The 23,926-nt window shown below is 39.0% G+C and overlaps 1 pseudogene across 1 annotated transcript; it reads right to left on the bottom strand.

Annotated features, from left to right (window-relative positions):
- Nucleotides 1–2,599: 2,599 nt before the first annotated feature.
- Nucleotides 2,600–16,037, bottom strand: LOC311236967 (myosin heavy chain, fast skeletal muscle-like; annotated as a pseudogene). The gene is made up of 32 exons: nt 15,831–16,037; nt 15,597–15,740; nt 15,342–15,498; nt 15,227–15,254; nt 15,021–15,129; nt 14,825–14,917; nt 14,674–14,737; nt 14,502–14,600; nt 14,275–14,378; nt 12,012–12,150; nt 10,541–10,659; nt 10,182–10,331; nt 9,904–10,074; nt 9,509–9,809; nt 9,222–9,292; nt 9,042–9,129; nt 8,796–8,913; nt 8,577–8,700; nt 7,475–7,611; nt 7,126–7,381; nt 6,758–7,000; nt 6,492–6,668; nt 5,698–5,843; nt 5,464–5,554; nt 4,394–4,783; nt 4,179–4,305; nt 3,955–4,073; nt 3,658–3,854; nt 3,383–3,566; nt 3,131–3,296; nt 2,884–3,008; nt 2,600–2,792 (listed from the first exon to the last, which is right to left on the bottom strand). The product of its transcript is annotated as a myosin heavy chain, fast skeletal muscle-like (transcript).
- Between the last annotated feature and the right edge of the window lie 7,889 nt (nt 16,038–23,926).

The following is a 23,926-nucleotide window of genomic DNA, read 5'->3' as shown; positions in this document are numbered from 1 at the left end:
GCATTATCTTTTGTAAGTTGCTTTTAAAAAATATTTTATAAGTAAAACATTCAGCTATCACTGACGGCTGCACTCAAGTGCATTATTACAGGGTTGTATATGTGATAAAAACTCTATCTCCTTGTTGCTGTGTTTGTTTAATGGCTCATTACTTGGTACACACAATTTTAGCAATCTGATTCCATTTAAACTGTCATAAGGCTGTAAATTACTCAGATAATTACTGAGCATCTGAAGATTGGCCTCATCAACATCAGATCACTATCCACTAAAGCATTACTGATCAATGATTTAATTAAAGAGCATACAGAAGTTTTGACATGTTGGTACTCTGTGAAAGTCTCTAAAGCTTCCTAAAGGATTTCCTGTATAATTAAAACTGATCTGTTACTATTGATTGATGAAATGCAGATATGTAGCAACATTGAGCAAGGCAAAGGCAAAGAAAAAACCATACAATGATTTAAGTGTCAAAATATACATGTTTATTGAAAAGAGCAATTTCCATCATATTGTATGATAACAAACAGGCTCAAGTGTTCTTTACTCAGCTCCTTCTTTTCCCTGGAAAAGACAGACAAGAATGTTGGTTATTTAAACAATACAATACAAGTTCTTTTAAATGATAATATTATTGGTTCAACTTAAGTATCTGCACTACATTATTGAATGTGATATGTATTTATTGTTTGTTATTTATGTTTTATTATAGAGTTCCTTAGTTACCTTGCCCGAGTCACGGCTCTTAGCTCTCATCTTGTTGACCTGGGACTCAGCAATGTCAGCACGCTCCTCAGCCTCCTCCAGCTCATTCTGAACCTTCCTGCACTTGGACAGGTGACCATTGGCCTGCTCCTCCTACAACATCACAGAGATAATTTTGTGTAATTTCTGAGCACAGCATCGGTCTACCTTATTCAGTATTCCTATGATAAAGCAATATTATTATTTCAAGGTGAAAGAAAATCATTATCCTTTTGCCCATACCGCTTCCTCAGCCGTCCTCTTGTAGGCCTTAACCTTCATCTGCAGCTTGTCAACCAGATCCTGCAGCCTGGCAACATTCTTCTTGTCCTCCTCAGTCTAGGGGTAGTAGGCAAATACACAGGGGTAAGATCTTCCATGAAAGCTGTATTTGCTTAATTGAGTTTGATACATCAATTGCCAGTGGGTTTGTACCTGGTAGGTGAGTTCCTTCACTCTCCTCTCGTATTTGCGGACACCTTTAACAGCATCTACTCCATGTCTCTGCTCAGCTTCAACCTCTCCTTCCAGCTCACGCACCTTCAGAATTGAATGAGGTATTGAGTCCAGTTTATTCTGTTCACCAATACATATTTTGACATAATATGGCTATTATTTTATCTTACCCTGGACTCCAGTTTCTGGAGCTGCTTCTTGCCTCCCTTCATGGCCAGGTTCTCAGCCTCATCCAGGCGGTGCTGCAGGTCTTTAACTGTGACCTCCAGGTTCTTCTTCATCCTCTCCAGGTGAGCACTGGTGTCCTGCTCCTTCTTTAGCTCCTCAGCCATCATGGCAGCCTAGATTCACAAAAAATATGATGAGGAAATGTCACATTGTTGTCTGAAATTAAACCAAATCTTCAGTAATGGCCTTCTTGGCCATGAAGAAACTATCATATGAAATGTAAACCCACATCAGTGATGGCCTTCTTGGCCATGAAGAAACTATCATATGAAATGTAAACCTACATCAGTGATGGCCTTCTTGGCCTTCTCCTCTGCATTCCTGGCTTCTTGAACACTGTCATCTACTTCACCCTGGACTTGGACCAGGTCAGTCTCAATCTTCTTCTTGGTGTTCAGAAGGCTGGTGTTCTAAAAGAAAAACAGACATACAGATAAGAGTTTCAATGATGGCTCAAACATAATCCTAAGAAACAAATTACTGAAAAAAAGTCAGATAATTCAGATAATTTAGTTTATTTACCTGAGAGTGCAGCAGTCCAACACGTTCACTGGCGTCCACCAGTTCCTGCTCAGCCAGTTTGCGGCCTCTCTCTGTCTGCTCCAGACCAGCTCTCAGCTCCTCGATCTCAGCCATCATGAGTCCATTTCTACGGTCAACCATGGCAGCCTGCTCCTTCAGGTCTTCCTGTGCTCTGAGAGCATCATCAAGGTGTAGTTGAGCATCCTGATGGTAAAAGATAGTGACAGAATATATCAGAAAATATCGGAATGTGGCTACATTTAGTATGAGGGGCAACGGGCACTGACGTTATTTTGAATGGGAACACTAAAGGTGAAAGCATCATGCCATAAAGACAATGCTTTCATGCTTTTAAGCAGCTGTGGAATTGGAGCACTTTATTTACAGCATATCATGCAAGTGGGGGACACCAACACTAATACAAACACAACTGTAAAAAACAATGAAGAATATTTAATTTCCTATTTGAATCACTGATTAATTAGCATAGAGGACTATGTGACAGCGAAATACAAAAGTTCCTCATTCAGTACCTTGAGCTGTCCCTGAACATTCCTCAGTGACTTCTGGGCCTCAGAAGCCTGGCGGTTGGCATGACTCAGCTGGATCTCCATCTCATTCAGGTCTCCCTCCATCTTCTTCTTGATTCTCATGGCATCATTCCTGCTCCTGACCTCAGAGTCCAGAGTGCTCTGCATTGAGTCAGTCACCCTCTGGCTATTCCTCTTGATCTGCTCCATCTCCTCATCCTTTTCTGCCAGCTTCCTGTCAACCTCACCCTTAATCTGGTTGAGCTCCAGCTGGACACGCAGAATCTTGGACTCTTCATGTTCCAGAGTTCCCTAAAAATACATTCAAAATAAAGCCCTGGTTGACTTTTGAATGTAATATTGGATATACATACATTCTTTGATTAACTTTGATAACTTTTACCTCAGCTTCCTCAAGGGCTGTCTGCATCTCTGATTTCTCAGTTTCCACTGTCTTCTTGGCCTTCTCCAACTCATGGATGTTCTTTCCAGTCTCACCAATCTGTTCAGTCAGGTCTGAGATCTCCTCTGTAGATACCACAAAACAGGGATGAGAAATACTACATTGCAGATTTCATCATCATCTACATTTATCATGGTATTATTATTATTATTATTAAGTAACATGTCTTTTTTGTTAATGGACTCACGCTGCAGGTTCTTGTTCTCGCGTTTCAGGGTCTCCAGCTGATCCAGAGCCTCCTCATAGGAGTTCTTAATCTTGAACAGCTCAGTGCTGAGAGAACGAGCCTCTTTCTGAGCTCCCTCCAGCTCTGCCTGGCCCTCCTCAAACTTCTGCTTCCACTCTGCCAGGACCTGCAAAGTAATTTAAAGAAATGTAACATAGTCTTTGAAGAATTCTTAATAAATGTCCTTAGTTAAAGTAATGAATATCAATGTACCTTGTCAAAGTTCCTCTGCTTCTTGTCAAGGTTGGCAGCCAGACCATTGGCCCTCTCCACATCAATCATGAGGTCCTCCACCTCACCCTGGAGTCTCTGTTTGGTCTTCTCCAGAGAGGCACACTTGGAGTTCACAGCCTCAATCTGCTCCTCAGCCTCCTGAAGGCGCTGGGCCAGCTTTTTCCTGGTGAACAGTTGTTAAATGTAACAATGTTATGAAATGTAATGAACTATGTTTGTTGAGATGTACAGTAAAGAAAACAATATTGACTTACTTTGCCTCCTCAAGCTCCTCTGTGCGCTGGATAGCATCAGTTTCATACTTGGCCCTCCACTGGGCTACCTCACTGTTGGCCTTGGACATTCCACGCTGCAGCTCAGCCTTGGCCTCCTGCTCCTCCTCAAACTGCTCCCTCAGAAGGTCACAGTCATGGCGGGCTGATTGAACACCATGGGCAAGGGAATTCTTAGCCTAAAAAGGTTATTGAAATAAGTACACTTACATTAGAGACAATAATAATAAAAAGAATTAAAGAAATCACTACTACTTTTTTAAAGAAGATTTTCTTCACCTTAACCTCCTCCTCAACCTGCCTCTTCAGCTCATCAATCTGCTGAGTGAAGGCCTGCTTGCCTCTGGTCAGCTGGGAGACAAGGGCTTCTTTCTCCTCAAGCTGACGACCAAACTCACCTAGTTTTGAAATTAGATTTTTTTAGACAGGTTGGAAAAATGAAATGGACAAATGAAAAAAGGACAAGATGAACACAAAACGTATTTTTTTATAGTAGAACTTACCATTCTCAGTCAGGAGTCTTGCTCTCTGAGTGCCGACATCATTTATCTGGCGCACATTCTCATCGCTTTTCGCCTTCAGTTCACTAAGTTGGTCCTCAAGGGTGCGGCACATCTTCTCAAGATTTCCCTGTTAATTAACATTGAATTGGTTGAGTACATTTTTCATGTTACTTGTGTTCTGCACATGAATGTATGTACTGTGTAGATTAGTATACCTTGGCCTTAGCAACAGCTTCCATGTTGCTGGAGAGGTCATCAATCTCCATCTTGTATTCACTCTTCTCCTTCTCCAGCTTCTGCTTGACACGCTGGAGGTTGTCGATCTGCTCTCCCAGCTCTGCAACACTGTCAGCCTGCTTCTTGCGGAGAGCAGCAGAGGTGGCTTCATGCTGCAGGGTGGACTCCTCAAGGTCACGACGCAGCTTCTGGAACTCAGCCTCACGCTTCTTGTTCATCTCAATCTGAGCTGAAGTGGCTCCACCAGCCTCCTCAAGCCTCTCACTGATCTCCTCCAGTTCCCTGGAGAGGTCAGCTCTCTGCTTCTCAACCTTGGCACGAGCAGCACGTTCAGCCTCAATCTCTTCCTCCAGCTCCTCAATGCGAGCCTTTAAAATGAATAAAATGCATATAATGAACATTTGCCAATAAGTTCATTCAAAGAAAATAAAAGAGCAGTCAGGTATGACACAATTTAATGTCACGCATTTTGCTCTGCACAAAGGGCATTTAAACTGTGTAACTACAAGTACATTTTAATACAACCACTAATCAAATAATATAATTTCCACAGAAACCAGGATAATATGGACTTTTTTACTTTTAGCTAGCAATATTTCAGTTTTCCTGGCAACACCTGAAGGCCGGACTAATGTGTGGAACACAATTTGTCATAAAGATTTTAATCCTATGCAATGGAAAAACATTTTACTATTCATATTCAAGAAAATAACTACTGTATCAATGACCTAGTAACTAATGCTTTCATAATCCCCAGTGCATTATTTCCATACCGATTTTGCACTAGAACTTAGCTACCACATCATAGCAAAATGATTAGCATCAACACTGTTGTATGGTAATAATAAAGTATCTTGTATCTTGCATAGCCTTAGATTGTGATGCTCTGTTGTTACTGAGTGTAATTTCAAGTTAAATACAATTGAAAATCAATCAAACTACTTGATGCCACTAGTTTGATGGATTCAAGGAATAAATTCCCACCTCTCAGCCAATCAGAATCGGATGTTTAGCTAAGATGTACCAAATAGTCAAAAATAGAACTCACCTGCAGCTCCTTGATCTTCTTCTGAAGCTGAGCACCCAGGGACTGCTCATCCTCAATCTTGCTAAGCAACTGCGAAGTTTCAAAGTCCTTCCTATATGATTCACACAAAAAACAGTATTGTCATATTTCTCAGTGTATCCACCTCATCTTCACACACATTCAAGATTCAAGACATGGTATATTATGTCATGCATGAGAAAATATACAGTATATAAGTGAAACACTATATCTTACTTCTTGAGTTTCTCATCAGACTGCTGCTTGTCATTCTCCAGATCCATGATGGATTCTTGAGCCAGTTTCAGGTCACCTTCAAGCTTCCTCTTGGTTCTCTCAAGGTCCATGCGGAGCTTCTTCTCTTGCTCCAGAGAACCTTCAAGCTGTGGATTTAAGTTTAGAAATTTGTCAACAATATGATTTTTAGATGCAAAATGTCACACCTTAAAACTGATTGACACAAGAATTTGTGCACATTCAGCTACCTTAATCTACAACTTCACCAGTGGGACCACCCATATCTGCCATATAGCATTTTAGGAAAATAGCTTTTTCTCCCAACTCCTCACAGCCTGATTATTCGCTTGATTCTCACAACACTTGTTGTGTGGCATCTAGAGCATAGCTTCTTGAAATGTGTAATTATGAAAGTGTCTAGGTCTTTCCATATGTTGGCTACACCTAATCAAATTTGGAAAAAGGCATTGTATGTCTTACATTTTGGTGTGGCAATTTCTCATTGATTACCCAGATGGTGGCGCTATTATAAAAAGCCCAAATGTTCAACGTTGAAAAGCAATAACTTGTACACTACAAGTCCCTTACTCCATTCAACATGAGACTTTGTACACATATCCAGCTATCCTTAGTCTACATTGTAGATTCTACAACACTGGTCTTCCAACTACATGATTGCATAAAGAGAATGGATACAGTGCTCAGGTTAACATTTCCTGAAGACAAATTGGTCGCAACTCATCTCAAATGTCCTGCTTGTTTTCTTCCACATTTTGGTAGAACTCATAACTCACATCATCCACTTGCTGCTCAAGCTTAGTCTTGGCCTTGGTCAGAGTGTTGACTTTGTCTTCCTCTGCCTGCAGGTCATCAAGAGTCTGTTGATGTGCCTCTTGGAGGGCTTTCTTCTCTTTTGTTAGCTTACCAATGCTCTCATCCTGAGAGGTCATCTCCTCAGTCAGATTCTTCACCTGAATAAGGAAACAAATCATGTTATCATAAATGAATGATCATCTTGTTACTGTTTGATAATTTAGCCAGAGAGAATACTTATATGAACCTTGTTCTCAGTGGCATGTTTTTCCTTCTCCACTTTGGCCAAGGTGAGCTCCAGGTCATCAATGTCCTTCTTGAGCTCAGAGCATTCATCCTCCAGTTTCCTCTTCTTGGCAGTCAGCTCACCATTCATTTCCTCCTCATCTTCCAGTCTCTCAGTTGTCTCTTTGAGTTTGGCCTCAAGCTGGATCTTACTCTTGATAAGTCCCTCACATCTCTCCTCAGCATCTGACAGATTATCTGATTCCTAGGGCACAATAATAATATTAGTTTCTAGATGACAAAAATGGAGAACAGAGAGAAATGTGTCAACAGTAATCTCATCATTTAGATGATATATCAACAGTTTCTAGACAGTTGCAGTCTACTTACAGATGCCGCTAGCAGCGACAGATCATTCTTCTCTTGGAGAAGAGACACCAGCTTCACCTCCAGCTCCTTCTTCTTAGCCAGAGCAGTGGCCAGGTCTGTCTTCATCTTCTCATAGTTCTCCTTCATGTTAGACAGCTCCTTCTCAGTCTCAGCAGTCTTCAGAAGAGGCTTGATCTTGAAGTAAACCTTCATCCATGGCCAGTGTTTGACATTCACGAATGAGCGGATGTTGTATTGGATAGTATAAACAGCATCCCTGTGAATAAAGAGTTATTGTTATTTAATAAAAGCATGTTAGCATGTTTTTTAACATAACAATGTATTTAGAATGTGGCTGTTTTCAACTTGCCTTGTCGCTATCATCTTCACAAACTCCCTCCTCATAAGGAAACCACGGCTAAGAGACTGAGTCATTCCGACCAGACTAGCCAGCTTCTCATCTCTCATCTCCTCAAGGACACCCAGCAGACCAGCTTTGAAGAACACCTGAATAAGAGACAAGATAAATGACATATTCATATATGACTTTGTTGGTTTTTATTCATGGGATAATGTCAGCATTTTTAAAGAAAAATCAGGCATTGGTTTTTCAAAGATGTCATTATCACTGAAACAGCTATCATGTGATTAATTTCCCTACCTACTAGATACCATTCACTTCTATGCATCTCCAACAATGTCAAAATCAAACTTCATAGAATCCAACACTTTCACAGCCAAAAAAAATATCTTGACCCTTCTTTCTCTCCTTCACGTGAAGTTAAATTTACTCTACTACTAGAAATGAAAGAGAAACTTAAGCTGCTCTATAATACTGCAAAATACTCACACACTTTAAGTGTATAATGTTGTCTGACTAGGACTAGGTGATAACACTTTTTATTTGATTAATGTGGGCAATGATATGCAAAAATATATTAGAATTATTTAATATATATATATATCATTTTTATTTTGAAAAGTAAATTGTTAAAGAAAAGGCCAAAAAAAGACGGCTATATGAAAAGCGCTATATGATTGCAGTCCAGTCATATACGTGAAGTAAATTGCCATGCCTGTGAGCCGAAACTAGGGGCAGAGTGGCTGACAGTCAGTGACTGAGTGACTAGTTACAATGCCTATGAGGTGATTTGCATCTAAAAAGCCACTGTTTTGATATTGAAAAGTATTTCCAAAAGAAAGTTGAGCCTTTTTGAAACCATTCAGAATGTCCTTACTGGATGAATGTATAGCAAATATACTATGGCTTTGTGCTTGTGAACACCATTGATTCCACTATTCAGAGTTCCATAATAAAGGAAGGGAAATGATACTGCTAACAATTAAAGAACATTCTGGCAATTATCTGGTTATTATATTATATACTGGACACCCTCCAGACAGTCAATATTGAGACTTCTCTCAGGCCATGATATCAAATGAAGTCAATCAACATTTTGTATTTTATGTACCTTGGTGTGCCCAAACTTGTAGTCTTCGTGTTCCACATCAATTGACCCAAGCAGCTTCTCAGAGGCCTTCTTGTTGTCCATGAACTGACCATCAGGGATGACACTGGCATTCAGTACTTTGTACCTTTTGTGAAAGAGTTCATGGAGTTATATTAATGAATTCATGTTCAGCACTTAGATAGTTGTAAGTTTCAAAGTTTGTTGAAAGTTAATGGATACCTCTGCTTAAAGTCAGCATAGAGGATTCTGCTGGGGAATCCCTTTCTGCAGATTCTGATACCCTCCAGTACACCATTACACCTCAGCTGGTGGATAACCAGGAAGTTCTGCATCAGCCCTACAGAGAAGATTTTTTTCACGATTATTACGACAATGTAATGACTCATTACCACTGCGCTACACTAAATCACTAAAGCACCATCATAATAAGATACGTAAAGAACATTATGTTAACTGTCAGTGTACCTGGAGTCTTTGACTCATTGGGAATCAGGCAACGCACAAAGTGAGGATGGGTGGCCCTCAAGTTGGTCATCAGCTTGCCCAAGTTCTCCTGTAGATATCAAAACCAAAACCAAATATTATTCATGAAAAGCAATTATTTGTATTTAATTCCAAAAAGTCAGTGTTGTTGTTACATCTTACCCTGAACTGGGAGGACACAGTCTGCATGGAGCCACCCTTCTTCTTGCCTCCCTTCTTTGCGCCACCAGCCTCTATTGATTTGATAATACATCATCAGTTTATAGATTCAACATTATTATCTAAATCTCATTATGCTGGACATTTATGTTGGACAATGTAATTTAATTGATAGTATTGAAAATACATTTTGTATGACAGAGGATACTTAAAAGTTGAGATAATCAACTCAACTCATCACTTGTATTGTAATAATCACACTTAAAAGTAAATATCTCATAATGACGTACCTTCAACTACAGCAGGATACAGTACAGGCAGCAGTTTAACGGAAGACTTCTGGTAAAGCTGCATCACCGAATCGTTCAGTGGATCCTTGTTCTTGTCCAGCCATCCAGTGACGTTGTAATCCACAGTTCCAGCATAGTGGACCATGGAGAAGTGGGCCTCAGCCTTGCCCTTGCCGGGTTTAGGTTTCTCAAATGCTTTGTTCTTGCCCATATGTTGGTCATACAGCTTGTTCTTGAAGCTCATGTCAGACGCCTTGGGGAACATGCACTCCTCTTCAAGGATGGAGAAGATGCCCATGGGCTATATAAAAGTGGAAAAGAGATATACAGATCATTTAGACACACCTTGTGGCATTCTAAGCAATATTTTAATAAGTCACAACGTTATGGTGTACCTTCTCAATGAGCTCAATGCAGGCAGCCAAGTCCATGCCGAAGTCAATGAACTCCCAGATAATACCCTCCTTCTTGTACTCCTCTTGCTCCAGGACAAACATGGTGTGGTTGAAGAACTGTTGCAGTTTCTCATTGGTGAAGTTGATGCAAAGCTGCTCCATGCTGTTGTACTGTCAGTGGGGGAAAATATATATTAGCCTAATCTCCTACATTACTTTGAGGACATGTCTTTCCATGAAATTAGGCAGTCCATATATTGCTATAATTGCATACTTACATTAAAGATCTCAAAACCAGCTATGTCCAGCACACCAATGTAAGACGATCTTGGCATCTTGGTGTCCAGCTGCTGGTTGATACGGATGACCATCCACAAGAACATCCTCTCATAGATGGACTTGGCCAGGGCCATAACAGAGTTATTGACCTGAAAAAAGTGATTTGATTGAATTTAAATGCATGTATATACATACATTAGCACTCCAATGCTGTCAGTCTCCCACTTGCACACACTCTCCAAAATGTTACTTTGGGAATTCTGTTAATAGTGTATACAGGAAAATGTGAAGCAACATATTTGCTGTGACCTGTGTGTGAAATACATAGAAGGGGAAGGATGTAATGTATCTTGCTCACCTGAGGCACAGTCTGTCCCTTGGTGACATACTCATTTCCAACCTTCACTTTGGGGTAGCACAGACCCTTCAGCATGTCAGCAGAGTTCAGGCCCATTAGGTAGGCGATTTTGTCAGCCTCTGAAAATATGTATAAAACGCATTCAGGAGAAATGTCCAGGAATATTGTATTCACGATTCATGCCATGGAGTCACACTAGCATAGCAAAGAGACAGCATAATGCCATATAGTCACACTAGCATAGCAAAGAGACAACATAATGACAGAGTTACACTACCATAGCCAAGAGACAGTATAATGCCATAGGGGTACACTAGCATAGCAAAGAGACAGCATAATGCCATAGAGTTACACTAGCATAGTAAAGAGACTATACTGCCATAGGGGTACACTAGCATAGCAAAGAGACAGCATGATGCCATAGAGTCACACTAGCATAGTAAAGAGACAGCATACTGCCATAGAGTTACACTAGCATAGTAAAGAGACAGCATACTGCCATAGGGGTACACTAGAATAGCAAAGAGACAGAATAATGCCATAGAGTTACACTAGCATAGTAAAGAGACAGCATAAACCATAATGCCTAGGGTTCAGCATAGCAAAGAGACAGCATGATGCCATAGAGTCACACTAGCGTAACAAAGATGGAATATAATACTTGAACAAAAACAGAGCCCAAGGCAAATGTGCCTGTGTGAAAGTCAGGATTCTGCATGATACTTGCACAAACGATCATACTGTATATTGTTATTTGGGAACAAGATCAAAAAAGATTACCACAATGGATTGTGAATGTATGTTTTTGAGGTGTAAGCAGCATCCTCCAATCTGAACCCATTCATCATGACCAGGCTGAACACGTTCCCTCGACTTAACAGAGTGTGATTTTGTATCTTGTCTCTTGTAGTGTATGTATTCCATTGGAGTTACGGCTAATTCTAAAAAGTTTGTAAATGTTTCCTTCCTTTTATTAAACTATAGTTTTTCCTCTTGGGGGAGGAAAATGTAGGAGCAAAATGTTTGCTTCTTGCGTGGATGTAGCCAAGGGAACAGATTTACAATATTAAGTCAACCTGATAGAAAGCATGGTTTGTGTTTCAGTCGAACATATAATATAAACATAATACTGTGAGCCCAAAAAGCAGATTTATCATGGTTTTTGAAGGTCTAAACTCTAAAACTAAAGCTTAATTGGACTGAGACTGAATTAAGTCCACAGAGAAGCTGCAGTGGTGGGGTATGTTTCTCAAAACTAAATCTATCAGTGAGATTTTGTGATGCATGATTATAAATGATGGGAAGCCCCTGTATAGGCCCATCTGGGTTTCGTGCCTCTACTCAGCACCTTATACACTTTCTGGCATGGTCAATGTTTTGATTTTTTACTGTTTTGCTGAAATGGTGCAAAATAAAGAAAGCAACATAAGGGCTGGTTTGAAAAATAGTGAACCTATCTTTTAATACTCACCCTCTGTGCCATCAGGCTCAGCCTGCTCCTCACGCTGCTTCTGCTTGAACTTCAAGTTGCCATGGTGAAGCACAGCACCAGTCAGCTTCCAGATATAATTCTTCTCCTCAGCATTGAAGCCCAGAATGTCAATGGCTTCCTGTATGAAAATAAGTTGAAATAAGTAAAAGAAAAAAATATATAAGAATGTAAACCACATGCAGAAAAGTCACCAAGAGCTTTATTGTGGACTAGGGGGTTAAAAGCACACTTGTAGAGCAAGGAAAGCTGGATATGTCAGCAACGTTTCTTGTCAATTAGAATTGTGGTGTGGAAATGAAGGCCTTCTAAATTTGAGCTTCATAGTGCTTCCTTCAGGCCAACTAGGTTTTTTATTTAAATGTTTTGGATAAGTGGTAACCTGTTCCACCCCTCTGGGTCGGTACCAACCCCTTTTGCCATTATGATCATAGATCCATATTTTTATGATTGATGGAAATCATTTGCGATTTTAAAATCAACCGTTTTCAAGTATTACCATCACAAACATGTCACAAAAGCATGTAGAATGTAAAACGTTAGGTTGGCAATAGGTTAGCAATAGGTTATAAGTGGCATAATATGGTTTTACCTTCTCGTTTTGAAGAAGTATAATCCGAGATGGCGACCATTTTGGAAATAAAAAAACCCGCAAATTGTAGTTTCTTTGCGGCCATTTTGTCGAGGGCATTCATAGGTGTAGAACCATAGATATCTATAGAACACTAGATAGCTTAAGGCGGAGTCACCAGCGTCACTGAACCGCCGCCATCTTGCCAGGGGCAGCCTTGAGTGAGAGTGAGTGAGCTGCACAGACAAAAATACTCATAACTCGCTGAAATATTGACGGATTTACAAACGGGTTGGTTTGCTATAAACATCAAAGATGTAGTTATGATACTGCATACTTATAAAAAAAAAATTTAAAGATGTTTTTTTTTACAAACCGCTTGAATCATAGCCACGTTAATAACGCTTGTAATAAACCAAACCGTTTGTAAATCCGTCAATATTTCAGCGAGTTATGAGTATTTTTGTCTGTGCAGCTCACTCACTCTCACTCAAGGCTGACCCTGGCAAGATGGCGGCGGTTCAGTGACGTCGCTCTCCATTGGCCGGCAGCGCGGGCAAGCTATCTAGTGTTCTATATATATCTATGTGTAGAACAGCATTGAAATTTTTCCAAACTACATTTCCCTTCAAGTTCTATGGGGGTTCAAAGTTCAGAGTTGAATTATTGAATGTCAATAACTGTTATTATTCTTGATAATAAGCCACAAAAGGTAACGATTTGACAAATATTGAAACGCAGTTAGTTTCTCCTCCCTATTGTGAGCATATAGGAACAACTAGATCTGAAATTAGTTTCAAAATGGTTGCACTGTGAGAAAAATAAAAAAGTACAGTCGAGTACAGTAGATATTATTATCTGTTATTATGCATGCCTGGTGATACTAAATCCAAATTGAACTCGGGCATTTGAAAGATACTATATGTATATATATAAATGTGCGAATTGGCTATAATAAGGTAATGTATAAGCATATATTCTATATTCTATAATAATATTTCAAATAGCATTGGTCCGGATGGGAGAATTCAGTACTGTATATACAGAACCTTCGGTTTTATCATCTTCCCTTTATTAATTTCCTTAGATATTTTGTACACATGATCTCAAGAGTGTACTGAACGAGGTCAGTGGCAGTTTTTTAAGTCTGGTCATTATTATCATGGTGTTATTCACTGTCAAAGATGAAAAGAAAAATCATAATTCATATTTTCCTTTGTTTCATCACAATTTAAGCAAGCCTAGTAATAGACACAATATTTCTGACACTGAGAATACATTCATTGAGGTCCATAGATGTACCTAGATACCAAGAATATGCAAATAGCCCTTGTAGAAGTGGAGCAATATTCCATTTACCTAGGTATACATTTTATGCAGATTTTCACCTGGGGTGGAACAGGTTTTAAGCAATCATTGCTGTTGCTTTGTATTGTCTTGCATGAATGCATGCTAACTACTTACTTCCAAGATGGTTCTTCTGTGTAACAAACCATTTGGCGGGTCAGGTAAATTCTAAGTATCGTGTCTCTATCATTTACCATCTTATGGCAATTTGAGAAATTGCATACTGTATGTAATGTAATTATTCTTAAATCAACATTTAAACATATCAATAATAATATAATGAGATGGAACATCTGTGTAAAAAGGTAGATTATACACATCACTCACATCAGTGGCATCCAGTTCATCGTTGTCATTAATGCTGGCCACAGTGATCTGACCCTGACTGCACATGGGGAAGTCATAGGGGTTGTTGGTGATGAGAGTCATTTCTGGAAGCACATAGAAGCAAATGAGTTAGACAGGATCTGCTTCCGTCCATTGATTATGGACCATTGTTGTTGACAGTTAAGATTAGTTATAATAGTTATTGGTTAATCAGTTATTCAGCTCACCAATCAGCTCAGGCTTGTGGTTGGTCATCATCTGGTAGAAGATGTGGTAGCCTCTCTCATCTGGAAGCTGGAAGGTCACTCTGGACTTCTCCAGCAGATCTATGAGGTTTGGTCATAATTAATATCTAGCCAATATCACTTGTTTAATTTTGTATGTGAATGTTATACTTACATGTTTCAATATCAGCACTGGACAGTTTGCCAGTTGGGAGGAAGTGGATTCTGATGAATTTACCCTTTTCAGAAGAACACAACAGTGTTATTATTGTGTAACCAAGTAATGCCCAAGTGATATTTGATAGAACATTTTATATTCAACTTACAAAGCGAGAGGAGTTGTCATTCCTCACGGTCTTTGCGTTACCATAACTCTCCAGCAAGGGATTGGCTGCAATTATCTGATCCTCCAGTGAGCCCTATAATTACATTTTCACATTTTAACGATCATATCAGTAAATTTCCACTCTTTGTTACAATTTCTGTGGTTTCCATTTTCAGTATATCCTCCCAGTATTTTACCTGGATCTTTGATTCTTTCTTCTTCTCTCCACCAGGACCCACTGCGATTGTGGCAAAGTACTGGATGACACGCTTGGTGTTCACAGTCTTTCCGGCACCAGATTCTCCACTGTGTATAGATAATTGAATTAAGAGAAACTCACAAACTCATTTCAATAATTTTGATTATATTGATATTTTTTATGAACAATAGATGAGAAACTTACGTGATAAGAACAGACTGGTTCTCCCTATCTGTGAAAGGTAAAGCAAAGACATTTATTATCTGTTTAACCAAAACTAAACATAATCATAGGATTTTCTTGACCATGAAGGACATACCAGTAAGCATGTTCTGAAAGGCATTGTCAGAGACAGAGAAGATGTGGGGTGGGGCCTCCATACGCTTCTTGCCTCTGTAGGCATTTACAACCTCCTGGTCGTACACTGGGAGCCACTTGTAGGGGTTCACAGTGGCACAGAACAGCCCAGAGTAGGTCTGAAGGGGAATAGAGATTCAGGAAAATTTACAGTAGGCTTATCTTAACGGTCATTATTTAATATTGCACCTTTTATTCATATTTGAGAATATCTTACGTAGATCATCCATGCGGCATAACGCTCTTTGAGGTTATACAACACAGAGGCTTCATTGAGATGGGTCATCATGGCCATGTCCTCAATTTTGTCATACTTGGGAGGGTTCATAGGGGTAACATCATCCTCCTTAACGGTTTTCTCCTGAAATACAAAAACACAATTTCAGTTTACTGACTCATCTGCTAGTTGTATTGCTTTGAATTCTGTATGAAATACTTCAGCCTACTTTACCTCCTGAGTGTCATGCACTTTGACAGTGACTTTGCCACCGTCTTTCTTCAGGATGGTACATTTGAGGTACAGCTCCTTAGTATCAGCCACGTAAGCAGCAGACTTGGCATCAAAGGGTGTGGTCTGAGCCGCAAGCCTCTCTGCCTCTGGCTTACGAAGGTATATGGAGGCCTTGCCATACACGGCCATCTCCGCGTCCGTACTCATGGTGGCGGCTTCATGTTGACAGACAAAAATCATTTGTATATTAAGGTGGGTGCGAGCACAACTCAAACTTTTTCAAACAGTCTCTTCCCGGGTGCATGGTCTTGAAGAGTACAACAATAGAAGGAACTACCACCACTCAGAATATTACACCATTGAAATTTGGTGGATGGGCAGCAAACTAACAAACCGGCTGCTCATGCTGCCCATGCAATACATTTATTATAAAGACATTTACCGTGAGTGCTGGTTGTTTACATTTTGTAATTTATCTGACGCTTTTATCCAAAGCGATTTACAAGTTCTGTACGACAAGTCAACAGGAAGGGTACAACTCTTTCAGCTGAGTAACAATGTTCGTCAAACAGTGCTGAAACTTGGGTGCTGCAGTGTTGAGTGCATAGTAGTAAAGACATATTAGTATAGTAGGAAGAGTGCATGGTAGTATAGAACAGTAAGAAGGTTAGTGTATTCTTTTTTTTATTTATTTATTTTATTTTATATTATGGACGTTGACCCAAAACTAAATTCACCCTCATCTGGTGTAAAGATTACAGAAGACTATTGGATAAATAGTGGCAGGTTGGAGGATGTTCTGTTCTTACCTTGTTAAACTACCCAATCACAGAAGAACTTTTCACAATGTAGAACCCTGCATGAGAGAAAAATCATGTTAGGAGTGAGCCAATAGAGCCAGAGAGCTACTTGTCTTTCTTCAGGATGGTACATTTGAGGTACAGCTCTACAACCAACCTACCTACTGTATGTAGGAGAGAGCCAATAGAGCCAGTGAGGCAGTGAGTCTCTAACTAAAATTGTCAAAAGAGGAGGGGAGTTTAAATTGAATATCCTGTTATCTACCCTCAGAGCCTTGTCTCAGAAGAGGAAAATGAAAGTACACATTATCTTAGTTTCTGCTACATATATTATGCAGTAATTTTTGTGAATATGTCCCCTTCTTGAGTTCATATGAAATCATATAGTGAGATTTCCATTTGAACAAAGCCATATCCGTGTATAAATCGAGGTGGCCTAGCTTATTTTCCACTCTTTGTCTCAAAAAAGGTTCATTACATTTATCTAACATCTGCAGTCACTAGTTACATTTAAAAGCACACTCCACCCAAAAAGAGAATCTGATTTATTCTCTTATACAACTAAATGTAGTTTCAGAGTTTCAGGATGTATTAACAGCTACGTCAAATTATGAAAATTAAAATGAGTGCAACAGTTCCTGCAGGCCTTGTTATTATATAATTTTCATGATTTTACTGCAGCTGTCTTTAATACTTCCTGGAATATATGACATCACACTTTACAACTCTTTAACTGTCAAACCATTTGAATTTATACGAATAGTTTGTAGTTTTGGGATATGTGTGAGATTATGAGCATAATCTCTGTAGGACCATTGGGTCAAAAACATATTTGTATAATATGCATGAATAAAATAAGGAGGCCCATACCGGACCCTCTCCTCCAGTCAAATGTAGTAGCATGATATTACGCAAGCCTGTATAAAAATGTTATGCATGTATATTATGTGCAATAATCGATATCATAATACCCATTTTATAAGAAGCTAGCTTGTGTCTTACGTCATTTAAGATACTTTCTTTTTTTAAATTAATTTGGGTAAATTTTCAAGTTTACCTGTATCACTTTTACAGGTAATTTCAAATGATCTCCAGTGAACACATCACAAATAGATTTGGTCTTGTTTGGCCTCTCAAAAAAACCAACTCTTGAAATCTTTCTAGTTAGCTGGGTTGGATCCTTTGAATTTGGAAGACTAGGTCCATTCGCAAATCAGCATTCAGTATTATGACTGTTCTGTGAGTGAGAATTTTAAGATCACTAAATTAATTATTATCCTGAGACATAGTACATTGGACACACAATTAATGAAAAGTTAACAACATGACCCCATTAACTGTGTAAATTTCTTGTTTCCCTTCTCTGTTATAAAATAAGAACATCTCACCACACGATGGAACTGGTCAGGCCTCCTCTTCTACCTGTTCTCAGCTCTGTCAGGGGGCTCCTTATATACCAGCAAAGCAGAAGTTAAAAATGGAGAACTTGTGTCAAATATGGTAAAAAGCCAAGCTATCCTTCCAAAGCTGACCAATCCTTCCAAGAACCCCGGTGTCTGCTATCTAGACTTCCAGGTGGCATTTCCTTCTCAGATCAAATTTCACATATTTTGGTCTTTACACACATCTTGTGCTGTTTTGGGTTTGGAGCAAAGAAATCAGTGTTTAAATTTGGCATTAGGCCTAGTGTAAATAGGAATAGGAATTGTATACATGCCATCCATTTGCATGGCATTATTCATCATTATTATCTATTATTATTGGGTTTAGAGAGTAGTGCAGTTTTCCATTTTGGAAATAAATAAACAAGTAAAATTATTTCCAAAGGAAATAATACAGGTTAATTGGCCACTACTAAGGATAAACTCAAGTATCAACACAATTCCTTTTTTGGCTTGATACCAACTGCTGCATTGGGACTGGTCAGGTCAGGCTGAGAACGTGGGTCTTTACAACAGCTGTGTGTGAATAAATCACTAATGTATTTGCTGTTTGTTTTAAATAGCTCTCACCTTCTGGATGCTTTAACATTGCCAGTCATCTTCAATTGGTAATTTATAACTTAATGTGGGTGGCTGTGGGTAAATCTAGACAGTGCTACTTGTCTCCGATGTAGAGCCTCAGGAATGGTTCAACTTAATGGCACTTCTTTAACAGTTGATTTTATCTTATCACTGAAATTAATTTCACAACATGTCTGTAGTTACAGTGGGCAGATGATGTAATTAATGTCACTTTTATTATCTTGTTGTGTGACATTTAGACATGCCTGTGAAGTTTGCGTTTGTTATTACATGTTGTCATAAGAACTCCTGGCACACTCCTGGTAATTTCACAATGAAGTAATATTTAACACTGTGAAGTGGGAGTTTTTTTTTTTTTTTTTTTTTTTTTTTTTATCATTTTTGTTTTATTCATTCATTTATTAATTCATTTTGTATGCTTTTTTGTCACTTTGTTACTTGTCCATTTATGCTGAATTTATTTAAGATAAATATATTTTTGATTGTTTAAATAATGCATTGTTTACTCTGTAACAGTCAAAGGTCAGTCACCATCAGTGTTTGCATGTAATTGTTACCATAAAGACATGCATGTTAGGCAGGGACTACAGATGAAAAATAGCTCATTACCTAATTCTGGCACATTTACATTGATGTGGACACTGAAGATGTTGATTAATGTGCACTGTCCCTGGGTAAAATTTTTATTAATTAACTAAATTAAAAAATCATTGTACATCAGTACACTAATTGAGAACCTTGTTTTAATGATTTAACATTATTGGTTGGAGACCTTGATGTTGCGACTCCCACCTCGTCAAGCCTAATCAGACGCAATCGGAAACAGCTGCACGCGGAGACAGAGACACCTGTCCCATAAGAAGCCTGACAGCCCGTCTCTGTTCATACTGATCACTTGTGGTTAGTCTTACCTAAAGTGTATTCAAGTCATAGCATATTTTCTCTCTTGTTGTAGACTAACCCGGCTTCGTTACTTTGTTTTCCCAGTGTTTTGTTCTTTTAATAATAATTATAATTCATTTATTTTATAAAGCGCTTCTCAATAACCCAAACAGATAACAGATAACAAAAATACATGAGCCAGTAGGGGAGGGGAGGCAGAGAGGGTAGGGGAGGGGAAAAGGCGGGCGACAGGTTGGAGGAGGGTGGTTATGGGTAGGGAAGGTTAAATGCTAGGGAGAACAGGTAGGTTTTAAGATGTTTAACCGCCGTTGTCTTCTCCTCTCTCCTTCAAGGATACCCCCACCCCCGGTAATCACTGTGTCGCTCCCCCTCCCACTTGCGTCTCTGCATGGACTTCTCCCTCGTTCCTCACGGATGGACAAACTCCCTGGATAAATCCCCCTCCCTCTGTTACTGGACTGGTTAGTACACGCAAACGAACAACAGCCCTGCACATCTACATATTACACCACATTAGTTTTATACCATACACATACGATAAACTGTCTTACACACCTCATTCACATTTTCGCCACTGGCATCCACAGCACACTCGCCCCACTTAGGTCCCGTTAGTATAGGTTTGTTTATTCCCCTTGTATTCCATTTTATTAAATCTGGTTTATTTATACATCTGTCTCCTGTGTCTGTCTGTTCTGGGGTACTGCCACATTTTACCACTTTGTTCGACCGTAACACTTGATTTGCAGTATAATAGGCTTCTCACAGCTGTCAACTAGACTGATGCCCCAAGACAAATGTTTCAGTGAATAGCCAAACTATTCTTGTTACACTTTGGAAGGCTAATTTGAGATGTCCTTTCCATGTGGCTGTGTTGAATTGCCAGTGTCCTTTATACTTTTAATTATTTACCTAATCTAGAAAAAATACTAGTACATACTAATATATATATATATAGCTAGTATGAGTGGTTGATAAATGAAGTGAAGAACCATAACAAAATAAATAACAAAGATTATAATAAATATAGCCGCAAGCGACAATCAATGGGTTTCAAGCCAATATTGGTAATTAAGACTGCAATTATAAGTTTACACACACGGTTCTGTTATGTTCTGGTTACACAGGGTTTGCTGTTGTGATAGTGGGTTAGGGTGACCAGATGCAAAAGGTCCAAAAGCAGGACAACAGTAAGATTTTGGTGGGACAAAGTGGGACAGATAGATAATGTAAAAAAAAAAATTAGAATAACATGGTCTTCACCGAGACCAATTTTTTTTTTTGCTTCAAAAAGAGGGACATCCTCTCAATATGTGGGACGTTCGATCAAATGGTGGGACAGTACAACCAAAAGGGGGACACCTGGTCACCCTAAGTGGGTATGGTGCCTTAAGAGTGACTATTAGGGGTGTAACGATGCATCGATCCTAATGTGACAATTCAACTGCATCGATTTGAAAATGTTAGAATCGATTAGAATTAGAATTGACATTGAAACTGTGTGTGTACAGTCTTTTCCACACACAACAGGTCCAGCAGTGTTATGAAACATGTCCTGCAAGTTTTGTAATGTTTGGATAAGACAATGTTGAAAATGAAATATAATCTGATTTTGTGTTATTCAATGCACATTTTGTAAATTTGTAGTGCCCCCTAATGTTCAATCTGAATGGGATTTTCAGGGTAGTTAAATACCCTGCTGATTTGATGATGATTGACCTAACGGTTGTTGACTTGTGCTCAGCCACGCCTTATGAACTTCATTGGTTAATATCTTAAACTAAAAATGATATAAACAAGCCTCATTGAACTGTTGAAAAGATTGATCCAATAATGATCCATGGCAAATATGGTCAAAATTGGTGTTATGGTTTAGGAGGAGATGTCAATAATGTGTTTTACTCCAATTTGTGCATTTGTAGTGCCTGCTAGTGGTCAATTTCAATGAGATTTTTGGGCATTTTTTAAATCTTGTGATGGTTGGCCTAATGGTTGTTGACTTTCATTTATTTATGTAGCCACACCTTTTTGAAGTTAATTGGTTAATATCTTAGATAGATATCAACAATCCTTATACTAACTTCAATAAGCTTCAATCCCAATAGGGATCCACAGCAAATTTGGTAGTATCGGATATGCACTTGTCCTAATATACTAACCTACACTGTAGCACTCAACACTTTGATGAACATTGTTACTCAGCTGATAGAGTTGTGCCCTTCCTGATGACTTGTCATACAGAACTTGTAAGTTGCTTTGGACAAAAGCATCAGCTAAATGATAAAATGTAATGTAAATGTAAACATACAGTTTAGGATGAGATGTCAAAAATGTGTTTTACATAAAATGAAGTCTAAGAAGGCGGAAAATCTAATATGGCAGACTTTATGGGTCCTTGAGCCAAATGTGTAGAGGGCATAGAGATGGATGTCTGCATCGAGTTTAAATCGGACTCACGGTGAGTTCTGACCTTTCAAAGTTCAAAAGTTTGACCTTTAATTATAGCGCCCCCTTTAGGCCAATTGGGGTCAAATTTATTGGAAAGCATTTACACACAACTTCCAACCAACGGGTCAAAGTTCATATTTTTACCATAACCATCTCGCGGGAATTTGCAAAAGCATTTCTGAAGGAGAAAAAAAGTAATTCACACAAACAATAGGGTTTCTGCACTTCGTGCTTGAAACCCTGTCTCCCAGCTGGAAATCAGAGCATCAAAACCTTAACCTCTTTAGCCCGAGCGGTCCGGTGGTGGACCGCAAATGACATCACACCATAAATCCCTCTAAATCTCTACAGACTGTATGAATTTACACTTTGAGTGCCAACGACGAGATTAGTCATCCTAACTCACCATGCGCTGAGTGCCAATGACATCACGTTGCATTGATCATACAGTATATACTTGATTCACATAGTCAATGACATTTGTTACTCAGGCTCTTCCATCTTTTTCAATTTGTTTTCAAAGTATTCAGCATACTCAGAATAAGCCGTATAAACCGAGTACACCTCATAAACAACCCAGGGGAGGAAAAATTATAACATTTTAATTTGTTTATGACATAGGAAAAGAAACGAAAAAATTAATTAAAAATAAATTAAAAAAAGGAGGGAGGTAGGTCAGATTCATGTTAGTGTGTATCCAGGTACAAGGTTACAAGTGACCATCTCTGCACAAATATATTTTTTTTCTGTTGCAATTGTGCAGTCATTTCTTCCATTGTATACATCTGTCTCAATCTCTTGGTCCATTGTTTGATTGTCGGTGGTTGATTTTGTAACCATGCCATCCATAGTTATCATTTTCCTTGCTATTAACAGTATCACTCTCAAGATGTATAACGTATCCCCATAGTATGTGCCTTTCGGTATACATCCCAAGATATAGTACGATGGATTCAAAGGTAAGTCAAGATCTAGAATGGTTTTAATCTCATTTTTGATATTCACCCAAAATGTCTGCACTTTTGGACAGTCCCAGAAAATATGTGCATGATCTCCGATCATTCCACATCCTCTCCAACATAGTGGTGAGGACCCACCAGCAAATCCGGAAAGAACTTGAGGAGTCCTAAAAGTACCTGACCTTGACCTTCCAGTCAAACTCCTTCCACATAGGGCTATTTGTGATTTTATGATTGCTTGAATGGCTGTCCTCCCATTCTTCATTTTCTATGATCACATTAGCTTCCAACTCCCATTTTTCTTTAATATAGGCGGTATCTCCTGGATCATCTAGTTGTAACATGTTGTAAATATTGGATATCTGCTTTCTTTCCATCAAGTTTTCTCGTTATTTAATCGTTATTTCTTTTATTAGCGATATCCATTCATTTTTCATCCATCCAGCCTGACGTTATCATTGTGAATGGGTCTGAGCTCGAAAAGGGCAAATACCGGCGCCTATCGTCTCCCGGATGGTAATGCACATCATTGGATTGGATTGGGTAGCCATGTGCATCAGAAAGAATTTCCGGTCCGGGGTTTTCCCATCTCTGGCAAGCAGTATCGTGTTACCAGATTGACTGAGGACCCTCAGAGCAGCGTCGATTATGTGTTTCGGACTATAACGTTGGATCAATAAACGCGATCAATATTTGGAATGGCGATCAGGAATTGGATTCATCTTTTTGCAGAACATCTGATGTGAGGTAAGGACTCTATTTTAGCAGTATTGGGTTAATCAGATGTTTTTTTCATAGCAATCACAACGTGTCTGTGTGTGTGTGTGTATATGACGTTAGCGCTGACCAGGTCATGTATAATACATTTTTCAGCCCGCTTCTCTAGCGTGCATAAGTACACATATACTATCGATAATCTAGCGTTTATTTGAAAACGATTCATAAATCAGCCGAAAAATGAC

Source organism: Notolepis coatsorum (assembly GCF_963971535.1).
Source record: "Notolepis coatsorum genome assembly, chromosome: 11".
Taxonomy (NCBI): domain Eukaryota; kingdom Metazoa; phylum Chordata; class Actinopteri; order Aulopiformes; family Paralepididae; genus Notolepis; species Notolepis coatsorum.
This window is presented reverse-complemented; position numbering and strand designations above follow the sequence as displayed.